Raw genomic sequence first — 13,728 nt, forward strand, 5'->3', positions numbered from 1 at the left:
GGTGAGCCGTCGAGGAGGGACACCAGGTCCGAGAACCATATTCGGTTCGGCCAGAATGGGGCTACCAACAACAAGCGGACGTTGTTGCGACGAACCCTCTCCAGAACTCCCGGGAGCAGAGCGATCGGGGGAAAAGCGTACAGCCGTAGCCTCGGCCATGGCTGAACCATGGCATCCAGTCCCAGCGGTGCTGGATGTGTGAGAGAAAACCATAGCGGACAGTGTGTCGTCTCTCTGGACGCAAACAGATCCACTTCCGCCTGGTAAAATCTCGTCCAGATGGACTCCACCACCTGAGGGTGGAGCCTCCACTCCCCTAGCCTCAGCCCCTGTCTCGACAGGACGTCTGCTCCCCGATTCAGACACCCGGTAATGTATACTGCTCTGAGGGACAGCAACTTCCCCTGTGTCCACAGAAGGATATGCCGCGCCAATTTGTACAAAGGGCGTGAACGCAAACCCCCCTGGTGGTTGATGTACGCGACTACCGACGTGTTGTCTGTCCGGACTAACACGTGATGGCCCCGCAGGTGAGGGATGAAACATCTCAGGGCATAAAACACTGCCATCATCTCTAGGCAATTTATATGCCAGCTGAGCTGTCTGGCCCCCCATAATCCATGAGCCAGATGGCTCCCCATAGTTGCTCCCCAGCCTGTGAGGGAAGCATCCGTTGTCAGTGTAACTCGACGGTACTGAGCCCCCAACATCAGACCTTGGGAGAGAAACCATGGTCTCTTCCAAAGATCTAAGGCACGAAGACATCTGCGCGTGACCTTGATCAGACGGAACGGGTTGCCCCTCGGGGAAAACCCTTTGGTTTTGAGCCACCACTGTAGCGGTCTCATGTGAAACAGCCCAAGGGGTATCACATTGGACGCTGCTGCCATGAGCCCCAACAACCTCTGAAATTGTTTTACAGTGTGTGACTGGCCTAACTTCACTCTGCCTACAGCCAAAAGAATGGATTCCACACGAGCAGGGGACAGATGTGCCTGCATTGTTGTTGAATCCCATATAACGCCAAGAAAAGCTGTCCTCTGTACTGGAGAGAGCATGCTTTTCTTTGCATTTAGCCTTAACCCCAGTTCTCTCATGTGGGTCAGCACAGCATCTCGATGCTGCGCTGCCATACTCTCTGATTGGGCTAAAATTAGCCAATCGTCTATGTAGTTTAAGACACGGATGCCCCGGAGTCGTAATGGAGCCAGCGCTGCATCCATGCACTTTGTAAATGTACGGGGTGACAGAGATAGACCGAAAGGGAGAACCCGATATTGGTAAGCCACGCCCCCGAAGGCGAACCTCAGGAATCTCCTGTGTTGCGGGAGGATAGATATGTGAAAATATGCGTCTTTTAGATCTATCGTCACAAACCAGTCCTCGGATCTGATTTGTGTGACGATCTGCTTAATAGTTAACATCTTGAACTTTAGTTTTGCACCCGTCTTTCTTTGGAACTATGAAATAGCGGCTGTAAAACCCTGACTCCCTGTTGTGAGGAGGAACACATTCTATTGCTTCCTTGCACAATAGAGTTTCTACTTCTTGTTCCATTGTTAGAGTCTGCCCAGCACCCACTATGGTAGATAACACGCCGTTGAATTGGGGTGGCTGGTTGCAAAACTGAATTTTGTAGCCCTTTTCTATTATTTGCAGAACCCACTGAGACACGTTTGGCAGGAGTTTCCACGCTGCCAAATTTTCTATAAGGGGGACCAGCCTCTCGAGACTGGCTTTTTGTGTACTGCTTAAACTTTTCCCGGTGCCCTGAACCAGACTGGCAGGGTTCAACCTGGGTGCTATTTATTGCTCCCTCCTCGGAGAGAGGTGTTTCGTGCCGCGCGCACGAGGCACACATGAATATGAAGCCTCTGTGCCCCTAAACACTCACTGCGGCAGGGTTAACACACTGGCATCCCGAGGGCATCGAGAAGAGACGGGCACCGTGTTGTGAGGTGACTGCCGGCTCTCCCCGATTGGGGGCTGCCCTCGGAAATATGACACTACGTCCCTCAGGACTTCTTTTTAGCCGACGCCTTCCTCGCCATAATAACAGCCCTCAGGTCTGTTTTCTGCTTGGATGATGTCTGAGTACGACCGCCCGAACCCCAGTTCTTTTGAGGGGGACCACGAGTGGCAACACTATGCTTTTGCGATGCTCTATATGATGTTGATGGCTGCTCCCGCCCAGCAGCCCTAGAATCAAGAGCACGGCGGGGGAGATAGCGTTCAAACGCCGCCGACTGCTTACGAGCCTCCGCAAATCTCTCGACGACAGTATTAACGGCATCGCCGAAAAGACCGGAGGGCGCAACGGGCGCGTCTAAGAGAAATGCCCTATCTGAGGTTTAAAGCTCGGACAGATTAAGCCATAAATGGCGTTCCGTGGCTACGAGAGCTCCCATAGATCTACCCACGGCTTTCGCAGTCTCTTTAATCGCCCTGAGTGACACATCAGTGACTCGACGAAGCTCTTTAAATATATCAGACGTACCCCCCGCCTCGGCATCTAAATCTTTAAGCAGTTCTGCTTGGTACGCCTGTAAGACAGCTAAGGTATGCAGTGAAGCCCCAGCCTGCCCTGCAGACTTATAAGCTTTACCCACTAACGATGAAGTTAACCTAACCGGTTTCGTGGGAAGCAAAGGTGATTTCAATGATGACGCCGCAGCGGGGGAGAGATAGCTCGCAAGCGTCTGCTCCACCCGGGGCATCGTTAAATATCCGTGTTCACCCATCCCCACAATGTTGGAATACATGGTGGCGTGAGGGGTATGAACACGGGCTGAATACGGAGCTTTCCATGATCTCGACAGCTCGCTGTGGAGATCAGGAAAGAAAGGCATGTTGCGCCGCGAAGGTTGAGGTTTCTGTTTTAAAAAGCGCTCGTCTAACATGCTCTGAGGACGCGCGCTCTGTGTCTCCGCCGGCCAGTCTAATTTTAAGCGAGCCACGGCATTAGTGACAACCTCCAATAAATCATCGAACGCGGGGGACGAATGAGAGGGCTCCTCAGCGTCCACCACGTCTACAGACATAATATCGACTTCCTCGGACGACGATAAATGCAAATCTGGGCTCCCGCCCTGGGCGGAAGAAACCGCAGCGCGGGCTTCCGAATCCAGAGACGGGGCACTAGATCCCGCGGGTGAAGGCTGAGAAAGGGGAAGACCCGTCTCAAGCTCGTCCGCGAGATCTAGTTGTGATCCCCACGATCGCAGCTTCCGCTCTGCCTCGGCAGCAGCGGGGCCAGAACCGTGGGGAACACGCGGCTCACCACCCTCCTCGAAGAGTGCGAGCCGCGAGCGCAACGTACGGAGCGGCATCCTATCACAATGTGCACAACCACCCCTCTCAAGAGACGATCGTGCGTGTTGTGCCCCGAGGCACATAACACAGAGATGATGCGAGTCCTCGCTCGTAATGAAACGAGGACACGGGGAAGCACACTCCTTAAAACTTTGTTTGGACTTAGACATGACACACACTCGCTTGCTGAGGCACAAAGAGCTGAAGTTGGCTTGCTGGGTGCTCTTTTTGTAGCTTCCTGGTTCCCGCGTCGCCCGCCTGTGGCGTGTCGCTTGACCGTTGGACTGGTTTGGCGTGCGTGCTTCGGGCGCGGTCGCGCGGGGGGCGTTCCCGTGGCGTGGCTTCGGCGGCGCAGCTCGAGTTCCCTCGAAGGGGAACATACAGTTGTGTGGACTTGAGCAAGGATTCCCATACTGGGGGGGTCATGAGTTAATGAACTTTCAAAACAAAAAATTTAAATAAAACAATAACAAAAAAAATTGTATTGTTTAATCCGACCATTACACAACATACAATATTTAAAAAAAAATTGACAAATGTACCAACAAAAGAAAACTACCACAAAAAAATACTACTATTAAATTATTAAAGTATTTACTTAAAATCTCAGGGAAAACTTTAAGTAAATAATTTACTGTAGATCAAGGGGGTTCAGCTGACAAAAAGTTTGAAAACCCCTGGACTACAGAAAGTCATTTGGATTTACTGGATTGATGAAAAAAAATAATGAAATGTCTTAAAGAAGGTTCTGTAAAAAGTTTGCAAAAAGTTTGCAAAAACAGCACCAAAGCGAGTAAAATAAGCTCTATGATCCACAGTTTTGCACTTAGTCCGACAACCTAAATCCAAATCTATTCAGATATGGAAAATACACCTGATTTAAAACATGACTAAACAGTTCTAGGATTAGCATATGAAGAGCTCAGATGCAAAACCCTCTAAGTGTGTCTGACATGTTTCCTTGTAAATTAGCGTGTTTTTATCAGACTCATGATGGATTCTGTTAGGATTCGCGATAATTTGCATGCGATATCATGCGCATCTCATCAGTACAGCTGGTGTCGTGATTAGTAGTAAATCGCCATCAGCTGCTTTCAGACGGAGCAGCATTTACTACACAAAGTCTAGTTCACTGACAAGCTGGGTCATATCGCATACATAACGCAGACGATACGTCCCCGATTGTCAGTGAACTACGGCTTTGTGTAGTAAATGCCGCTCCATCTGAAAGCAGGTGATGGCGATTTACTACTAATCACGAAACCGGCATCAATGACGAGATGCGCACTGACAATCACATGCGAATTATTGCGCATCCCTAGATTCTGTCAAAATTTCTAAATGGCCTGAGGCCGGGATTAAGTGGATTTGAAGTCTAAAGAAGGTCGCACACCAGACAAGAAGTGCTGCGCCATGTATATAAAAATAGAACGCATTATTTTCTATGAATGTACACACACCGGCGGCGTCTTATGATGGCTGTTCGCTGTGACTCTGGACGCTGCTCAAATCCCTGCCACGCCACAGAGCGCCACTCACATAGATTAACATTAAATAGCATCATATTTGTTCCAAATTGTTAACGATTAACATAGGCAGCTAACACATATTTTGCATACTTCGACTCGCCTGAAAAGTCCGCTCCCCTTCTCATTCTCATAATGGGAGAGGGAGGGTGTTACTGCGCCAAGTCGAAGTACTCCCAAAAGTGCTATTACGCCATAAAATATAGTTCCTCTTTTAAATCCGCTTAGAAAAGCGCTACGTTTTATTTTGTACCACCAAACTTGCTCGTATAACTACTCGTCTTAAATAGGAAAAACGTTGATGTGTTTGGTCACTTCTAACTTTATCTCTAAATGGTACCATTGAATGAATGGGGCTAAGCTAAATGCTATCGAAGCGTCGCAGCGCGCTCCAGCGCTTACGTGCACGCACACAGATGATAGAGGGATGTATCAACAATTCTTAGTTAAGGTAATAACATATTTTAATATTGAAAATGAGTAGACTATTCCTTTAAGCAGGCAAGACCATGATATCTGCTAAGAGTTTTTACCAACATTACTTTTAGAGGTTTTTTCACTGGTGATTACCTATAAATGAAATACTATCTAAAGGTCTGACTATGTGAGAATAAATCACCTGATTTTAAGTTTTCATCATATGTCAAAAGTTTCTTCAACTAAAGGACAGTCCTTAAATGTTTGGTTGTGCCCTGCGTTAGACAACACCATGTGTTGCATCACCTACGAAAGGTATGTTTCAAACAATAATGAGACAGTTACTAATTACGCAACTACAGTATAATAACAATGTGTTTTCTTCGACAAATCTCTGGAGTAGTTGATATGAGACCCAAAACATTTCTAACTGATGTCTCAAAGCTCATTAGAGTGAAGCAGCAGTCAAAAAAACAAGCACAATGCACCCAATAGATGAACAAAACAGAAACAGAGGTGCCAACAGTGACACAATGACTTAGCTTGATATCTAGGGATATGGTACCATTGAGCAAATTTAGAATTTTGTTTATGCCATTGTTCTGAAGTATGTCGCTCAAACTTTCCCTAAACGTCCATAAGGTCTTCTCAAAATGCCTTGATTTGATAATGCATCAAGACAAAAATACAAATCGATTCAACATTTCTGTATAAAAAATTTTTGTTCAGTATAATAAATTGTTTTCTTTGGTAACCTAAAAACTACTAAAACCAAAAACTCACATGTAATTCTTTCCATAACAATGATAACATCTCTACCTCCTCTTATTCCTTTTTTTGACAGCAATGTCAAGTAGCTTACACTACAGGATTTTTAAAATCCTGGCCAATTACACTCTAATAATGGCTGGGTTATTTTTGCCCCATAATGGGTAAATATTGGACAGGACACAGCGCTGGGTTAAAATTAACCCCATAGTTGCATAACAAAACAACCCAACATTGGGTAATTTTTAGCCCAGTGGTGTGTTCTGTCCAGTATTATGGGTCAAAAATAATCCAGCCATTTTTAGGGCGCACTCACACTATCCAAACCGCACTCAGGCGCGTTTGACCCATAAAGCATGGTTTGGTTAATTGCGCCCTGGCCAGCTTGTAGAGGTGGGATGGAGTGCTGTTCACTTGGGCTCAGGCCCGAATGGCTATAGTGTGAGCACAATCACGCCTAGGTCCGATACAAAAGGAGACAGGTCAACTGCGTGACCACTCACCTTCCTCGGTTCCTTTTAGTACCGTTTATGGGGATACAACCCATTAAAATGTTGTACCTTTGTAATACAGTATTACACTGTAAAGCAGGGATGGGCAACACTTTTAGCCTGAGGGCCACAGTTACTTTGGCAAAGTAAGCGGAGGGCCACACTTGGGAAAATTGTAATTAAACATAGTTACATGATTAAACGGTTAAAAATAATTCAATGCAAATATGTATAAGGCTACACTCTAATAATGGCTGGGTACGCCAATTAGCATATATGTGACGTCATTGGGTCGTGTTTTACTCTTTGATCTGTCACATTATATAACACAACCGAATGCTATTTTTGCATATTATCTGTTCTGTTGTCTATAATATAGTGACTAAACAGGACCCAGTAACCCTTTGTTTAATCCAACCAGCTCTTTATTAACTGCTGCTAAAAACGCGACATTGTCTGAAAAAATCATCATACATTTACATTGAGCTGCACGCAACGAGAGAGAGAGAGAAGGGGAGGGAAGCGCGCTGAGCACTCGCTACAGTGAATTAAGACATTTTAAATAGTAAAATGTAAATGGGAAACATGAAAAGACTATTTGTGGCCCGCCACAGATAAATCAATGTATGGGAAACACTGCAACCATGACAGTTTCATACAAATTGTGAGCGCATCACGTGGGCCGGATTGAAGCACTATGCGGGCCGGATCCGGCCCCCCGGGCCGTATATTGCCCATGTATGCCCTAAGTTTTACCCAAAGTTACCCATGTAACATGGCTGCAGCAGGCAAATTACGCACAGCCCGAAAATAGTCCCCTTGGTTATTTTCAATAGCAGGGGACTATTTTCGGGCTGTGCGTAATATCACTATGCCTGCTAAATATTTGAGGCTGCTAGGAAACCATTAGGTGGGTCACACTTTAAAGGGCCATGTACACCAAGGAGTTTTAAACAATGGCCGGCATATATTTTTTATTATTTACAAAAAAACGTTTTGAGCTTTTGAAAAATTCCAGTAGCTGGCATTCCGCACTGAGTGCCTGCAAGATGCGTTTTTTTCATGCTCAGCACTGAGCACCCAAAAAAGGCTCAGCTCGTCAATGTCAGTTTTCACTCGACTGTCCATTCACAGTGAAGGATGGGCGGGACAAATATCACAATCAACCAGCGCATCGTTCAACAACTAATAAACAAAGCAGAGGTATCATAGCAACAAAAGTGTTTAAAAATATAGAAGACAGAACATCACAGATACAAACACACATCTCGTCAACTGGATGACTGGAACATTACTGATAAATATCATATATAACAACTTTTACTGGATTTTAGTGGATCTGATTAATTCCTAAAGAATATAATTTTTTCGTTTTAAACACTATTCTTTTCTTCATTTTTGGAATGAACGAAACTCTTTTTGTAATTCTCTTAAAGCTATTTTTCAACTTTTACAGTTTTCATCATCTTGCTGTAACAGACGTGGTCTGCATTCTTCTGCCATTTTCCTTCATCAAAGCTTTATTTATATGCATTTACGAATACATTGAGGCTCTAATTGACTTTGTATTTACATCTGTGCATACTTTATGCGTGTTTTAATTCTGTTTATATATTTGGGGGTTGTTGGCTAAAAATGGCAAATGTAAACTACACTGTGATAAATGTAACCACCTTTATAATAACTGGATTTGATCACCTGCAAAACCAAAAGCTCCTTGGATTCCTCATCTTATTAGCCTACATGCTCATATTGTTTGGGAACAGCTTAAATCTGTCCATCATCTTGACTGCCAGACATTTACACAAACCAATGTATATATTAATCTGTAACCTTGCTATTGTTGACATAATGTACACCTCTTGCAGCAGTCCAACCATGATCTCAGTGCTTCTGGCTGAGATTAAAACTGTTTCATATTACTCTTGTCTCTCAAGGATGTTTTTCTATCATCTTGGTGATTTTACAGAATGCATGGCTCTGACATTGATGGCATTAGACCGACTTATTGCAATTAGGTTTCCTTTAAGGTACCACAGCATTGTAACAAATTCAAGAGTAATTCTGCTTATTTTATTAACTTGGATCGCTGGATTCAGCCTTATGGGTTTTATAATATCCGTGGTAGATAGTCTTCCATACTGTAAGACTATAATTAGATATGCTTATTGTGACAGTGCTTCCTTGATCAGAGCTTCTTGTGTTGATCCTGAACCTTTTTTTTTTCATGGGTGCAATTATAAATTTGTGGCAAATCGGTGGACAGTTTTCCTTTATTTTCTGTACCTATGCTGTGCTGGCATACACTGTGGCCAAACTTACCAACAACTCAAACAAAAAGCAAATGATCAACACATGTGTAAGTCATGTTATTGTACTGCTCAGTTATTTTGCACCAAAGCTGGTCTCTGTTTTACTAACTCGAATAGGAGTTGTGCTAACTTTAACAGAGAGAAATGCACTACAGATTGTTGCAGCTATGACTTCACCTCTAATAAACCCAGCAGTTTACTCCATCAGGACTAAAGAGATCAGGAAACGATTAGCAGATGTGTTCCTGTTCAAAAAAGTTGCACCAATTCATTTAAAGACAAGTTTATAAAATTTGTCATATGCAAAGTTGTTTTTCATGGCTGTTTGTGAAAATCTTGCATGATTTTATAATGTTGTTTTGTTGCAATTATCTTGCACATTTTTCAGACCATGTAAAATAATGCTTAGGTTGATTTGATGTGTTGCATTATTTGCTTACAAAATAAAAATTTAAGGGGGAAAATAAACTTTATTTAATGACATTATGTTTAACAAAAAGTTTATCTGCACTGTCACAGGCCTGCTAAACCTCTGATGTATGTATATATTAATAAAATTTTACTTCAAAGAGAAGAAATTATGTATTTGAATAGTTCCTATACATTTAAGGCTGTAATTTAAAGTAATGTAAGCCAATGGCAATTCATATGCAATAATAATACAGCTATAATACATTTTAAAACAATAACACAAAACTGTTTAGAAAGAAAATATTAATATTTAGAAATGCAACACTGTTTAAGGTGTCTAAACAACTGAAAAAAGGTTACATGTGCATACACAATATTATTTTCACCACTAGACATGTTTCCATCAACATGATATTATGCACATTTTGAAGTATTGCATCAAAAACAAGTGATGGAAATGGAAAATTAATTCTAACGTAGCGAACATGAAACCTCACGGGACTGACCGTCTAGTGGTTTCAAACACTCACACACCATAAACACACACACACACACACACACACACACACACACACACACACACACACACACACACACACAGAGAGACACACACACACACACGCGCAGCAGGACTACGTGAATGTCAGAGCCGCACACCGACAGACCAACTAAGCAATACGATAGCATGTGAGAGGGCTGGTGGTTCCTTAGGTTCCTTTTAGTATTGTTTATGGGTATTCAACACATTAAAATGTTGTACCTTTTTAATACAATATTATACCCTATAAGGACCTGTTGTGTGTCTTTAAATGGATAGTTTACCCAAAACTAAAAATGCTGTCTTTTTTTCTCACACTTTTTGTTACAAACCTGTATAAATATTGGAAGATATTTTGAGGAATGTTTGTAACCAAACCGATTATGAGCCCCATTCACTTCCATAGTAGGAAAAAATACAATGGAGGTAAATGCCAATGGGCTCATTAATAATAAAGTAATATATGCAATGTTAACCATGTAATGGAATCTGCAACAATAAAATAGTATGTACGATGATCAGGGCTTGACATTAACTTTTTTGTTCACCAGCAAAAGTGGCTAATTGTTTTCCAAAGTTACTAGCCACTCAGCATTTTCACTGGCCACAATTTTGTAGTTGTTAAAATACATTTTAAAATTAAACTTGACTTTGGCATCCTAAAAAGGACCTTAATTCGAGCTAATTTACTTGGTTTAGCTAAATTAGATGCAGATTGAATTTCAAATGCAGTCTGACCACCCAAATTAACCCTGGAGAACCCAGGAGAATCCAAAAACCCATTTATTCTATTGAACAAATTTGACCCCATGGGTTCTCCAGGGTTAAGACAACATTTATTAGCTGATATATACCAGGTATATCAGTATAGATCATATCATATATGTAGGTGCATGAAAAACATGCTAGTAAAGAATAAATAGATTAACTTTGAATGAATATTTTAAAAGTGGAGCAGGGATGTAGAAGATTAACTGAAACATAGTGATCGGCCAATATATGGGCCGGCCAATACATCGGGACGATTTTAGCAGGTTTTAGGTGTATCGGCATCGGCCGATACGCAGCTTGCGTTCACCAATAGTTTTTCCTCGGCATGAATTACAGACACCCTGCAGCCCGTGCATTGCCTCTTCCCCCACAACCTGATCTCACAAATTTCTGTGGCATAGTCACGGATTGGTTACTCAACTGTTTTGTCCTATTTTCTTACCATTGTCGCTTCGGTTTAGGGTTAGATTTACATAAAATGACATCCCTACCCAAACACAACTCTAACCCCAATGACAGGCGACAATTGATTAAAGTTTAGAAAATATAAAAGAATACATCAGAAAAAATAGTATAAACCAATACTTAAAGTGACATACTAACGCAAACACCAAATCTAACCCTAAACTGAAGCGACAATGGCAGGGCCACGGAAATATGCAGAGATCCGTGACTATCCCAAAGAACTTTGTGAGATCATGTTGCCCCCCACTAGCAGAGCGGAAAAACTGCTCTGGTAAGTTTTAAACTTCAAAGCATCTTTTAACTGTTTGACTCAAATATTGCCATATACGTTTAAAGTGTAAAGACGTTGCTCTACTTGTGCGTGCAACCATAGCTAAGAAAGTTTGGTGGTCCAAATGGAAAACGCGAATGCCTATAAAACTGCTTGCCATTGTATTTAATGAGCTTCAAATAGCTTTTAGGCGAACCGTATACATACGGCAGCTGTTACGAACACTGGTCAAAAAATGCTGACGTTGTTCCGTGATTCTGTTGTATTTGTATGAGTTTTATTCAGCGACCACCAGTCTGACGTTTGGAAGCGTGCTCATAGTGCCGCAAGCGAATGCAGGTCATGTGATCAGCCAAACAGCTGATCATAGCTGGACAGGGTGGGTTTTTAATTCTCATCTCCATAAATATATGTGGTGGTAAAAGGCTAAAAATCAATATCACTTGCTGACAGTTTCTCATCATTGTGGAGAGAGCAGTTCATGGTTTCATACATTTGTCACGGAGTGACTTAATGCAGCGGAACCTAAAATGGCGGAAGTAGTTCCACCCGGACCATTGTCCGTGAAACACGCAGTCAGTTCCGGTAACTCCGGGCAACCAAAATCAGGGATTATTGAGAACAGGTGTGCAAATGAACATGGCGAATGGTGATTGGGCAATTCAATGAAGAGGAGGCATATAAATAAGGCACCTGGAGAACAGCAAAGTTTTATTCCGGCCAATGCTGTGGGTGAGATGGAGCGATCGGTGTGTTGGAGAGACGAATTGATGCGGATATTGCAGACTGGGCGAAGTCAAAACACGGAGTTAAGTGTTTGAAGTATTCCTTTTGAAGTAATTGTGTTGACATGTATTATTACCTTGAAGAGATTGTGTACACGGAGACGTCACCAGAAACGTATTGAATAGAGGAAGGAACTGAGAAATTCTCGTACTGTCGACCCGGTATACACCAGACATCTGGAAGAGAGAGGAGAGTATCAACGAAACTGTGAGTTACGTCTGAGTTGTTGTCTTGCCAGTGACACCCTTGTTAATCTTGTATCCCAGTGTGTTCCCTGTGTGTTCGATCAGTGTGTAAGCAGCACTACCCGTGAAAAGGATTGGTGGGTGAGCCGGAATCAACGAGAAGAAGAAGTGCGTTTAAAGGTCGTGGTCTTGACGTTTCCTTCTGGTCATCCTCCGCATCAACCCCTTTCAATTATTCAGGACTTTTTCCCGGCCCAATGGGTGATCTGACCCTAATTTACAGTGAGTGTGTGGAGTGCAGTGGGTGAGCCTTTTTGACGTGTGTACACCTGAGGGATTGTAGTGTTTTGCTGTGCCTATGTTGTCAGCGATCACTCCCTAGACCGAAGAGGAAGCCCTGTATTAGAGGAAGTGAACTGGTGTCGGTGGACGACTGTTATATCTATATACACCTGCCTGTGACTCGTAATTCCTTCCCCCACCTGATGGTGGCATGGCAACTGTAAGAAGTAAGAAATTGCTGAGAATATTGTGTGGAGTATTGAAGGAGGGAAAGCGTGAATTGGCTGCTGCGTGGAAAACGCATAGGTGCTGTCTCTGTGTATGGTTATACGTCTGTTGAGTGCTTTCAGATGCCCGCCCCTGTCTAGATCTCTTGTCCCGGTGTTTGGAAGAGAGGAGAGAGAAGCGATTGGCCCACTCGAGCAGTACATCACCTGGGGTGACACCCTAGTTTCACCTATCCATCTTGGTGACACCATCTGTGGCCATGCTAGGCCCAACGTGCAGCAGCCTCTGCCTGTACCTCCATCTGCCCTTCTTGTTCGAAGCCAAGAGGTGTTGTATCTCTCCCTAAATGTTCACTGAAGTAGTATACTGTTAAAGGGACTCTGTGTGTTTGTCTGCTGCCAGTCTGCAGGTGTGTTGTCGTGGGACTGCTCCACTACATGTTGGAAGTCAACGTCAAAGTGTTTTCCTTAGAAGCCTGTCCTAGCGAGGAAGGCTAGAAGTTCGATGTGTGCGCCTACGTCCTCTCCAGCCATCCAAGCCGCGAAGAGCTAAAGCCTGACGTCTGCCTACTTACGGGTCTGTAAGTTGCATTCATCCCAGCTAAAAGCTTAGCATATTCACCCTGTATACTCACCTGTACGCCAAAAGCCAAGAGCCCAGTGTACGCCCCGTATACTCACCTGTACGCCCAAAGCCAAGAGCCCAGTGTACTCCCCTGTAAACTCACCTGTACGCCCAAAGCCAAGAGCCCAGTGTACTTACCTGTATACTCACCTGTACATCCCCGTGAGAGTCAGAAGCAACACGGAATCGAAGCTCTCCTGACCCAGAGAGCTAACATTTTAGAAATCCCTTTCCCTTCCCCACTTACCTTTTTAAATTATTTAATAAAGATTGTTTTAATTTACTTGCTCTCGTCTGTCTGGTCATTGGGGTGTTTTTGGGACCTCCTCGAGGTGGAAACT

The 13,728-nt window shown here is 43.5% G+C and overlaps 1 pseudogene; it reads left to right on the forward strand.

The window, feature by feature from the left end:
• The first annotated feature begins 8,137 nt into the window (after nt 1-8,137).
• LOC129446149 (olfactory receptor 6N1-like) lies at nt 8,138-9,136 on the forward strand (annotated as a pseudogene).
• Nucleotides 9,137-13,728: the final 4,592 nt, after the last annotated feature.

Source organism: Misgurnus anguillicaudatus, chromosome 12, assembly GCF_027580225.2.
Source record: "Misgurnus anguillicaudatus chromosome 12, ASM2758022v2, whole genome shotgun sequence".
In the NCBI taxonomy this organism is placed as follows: Eukaryota; Metazoa; Chordata; class Actinopteri; order Cypriniformes; family Cobitidae; genus Misgurnus; species Misgurnus anguillicaudatus.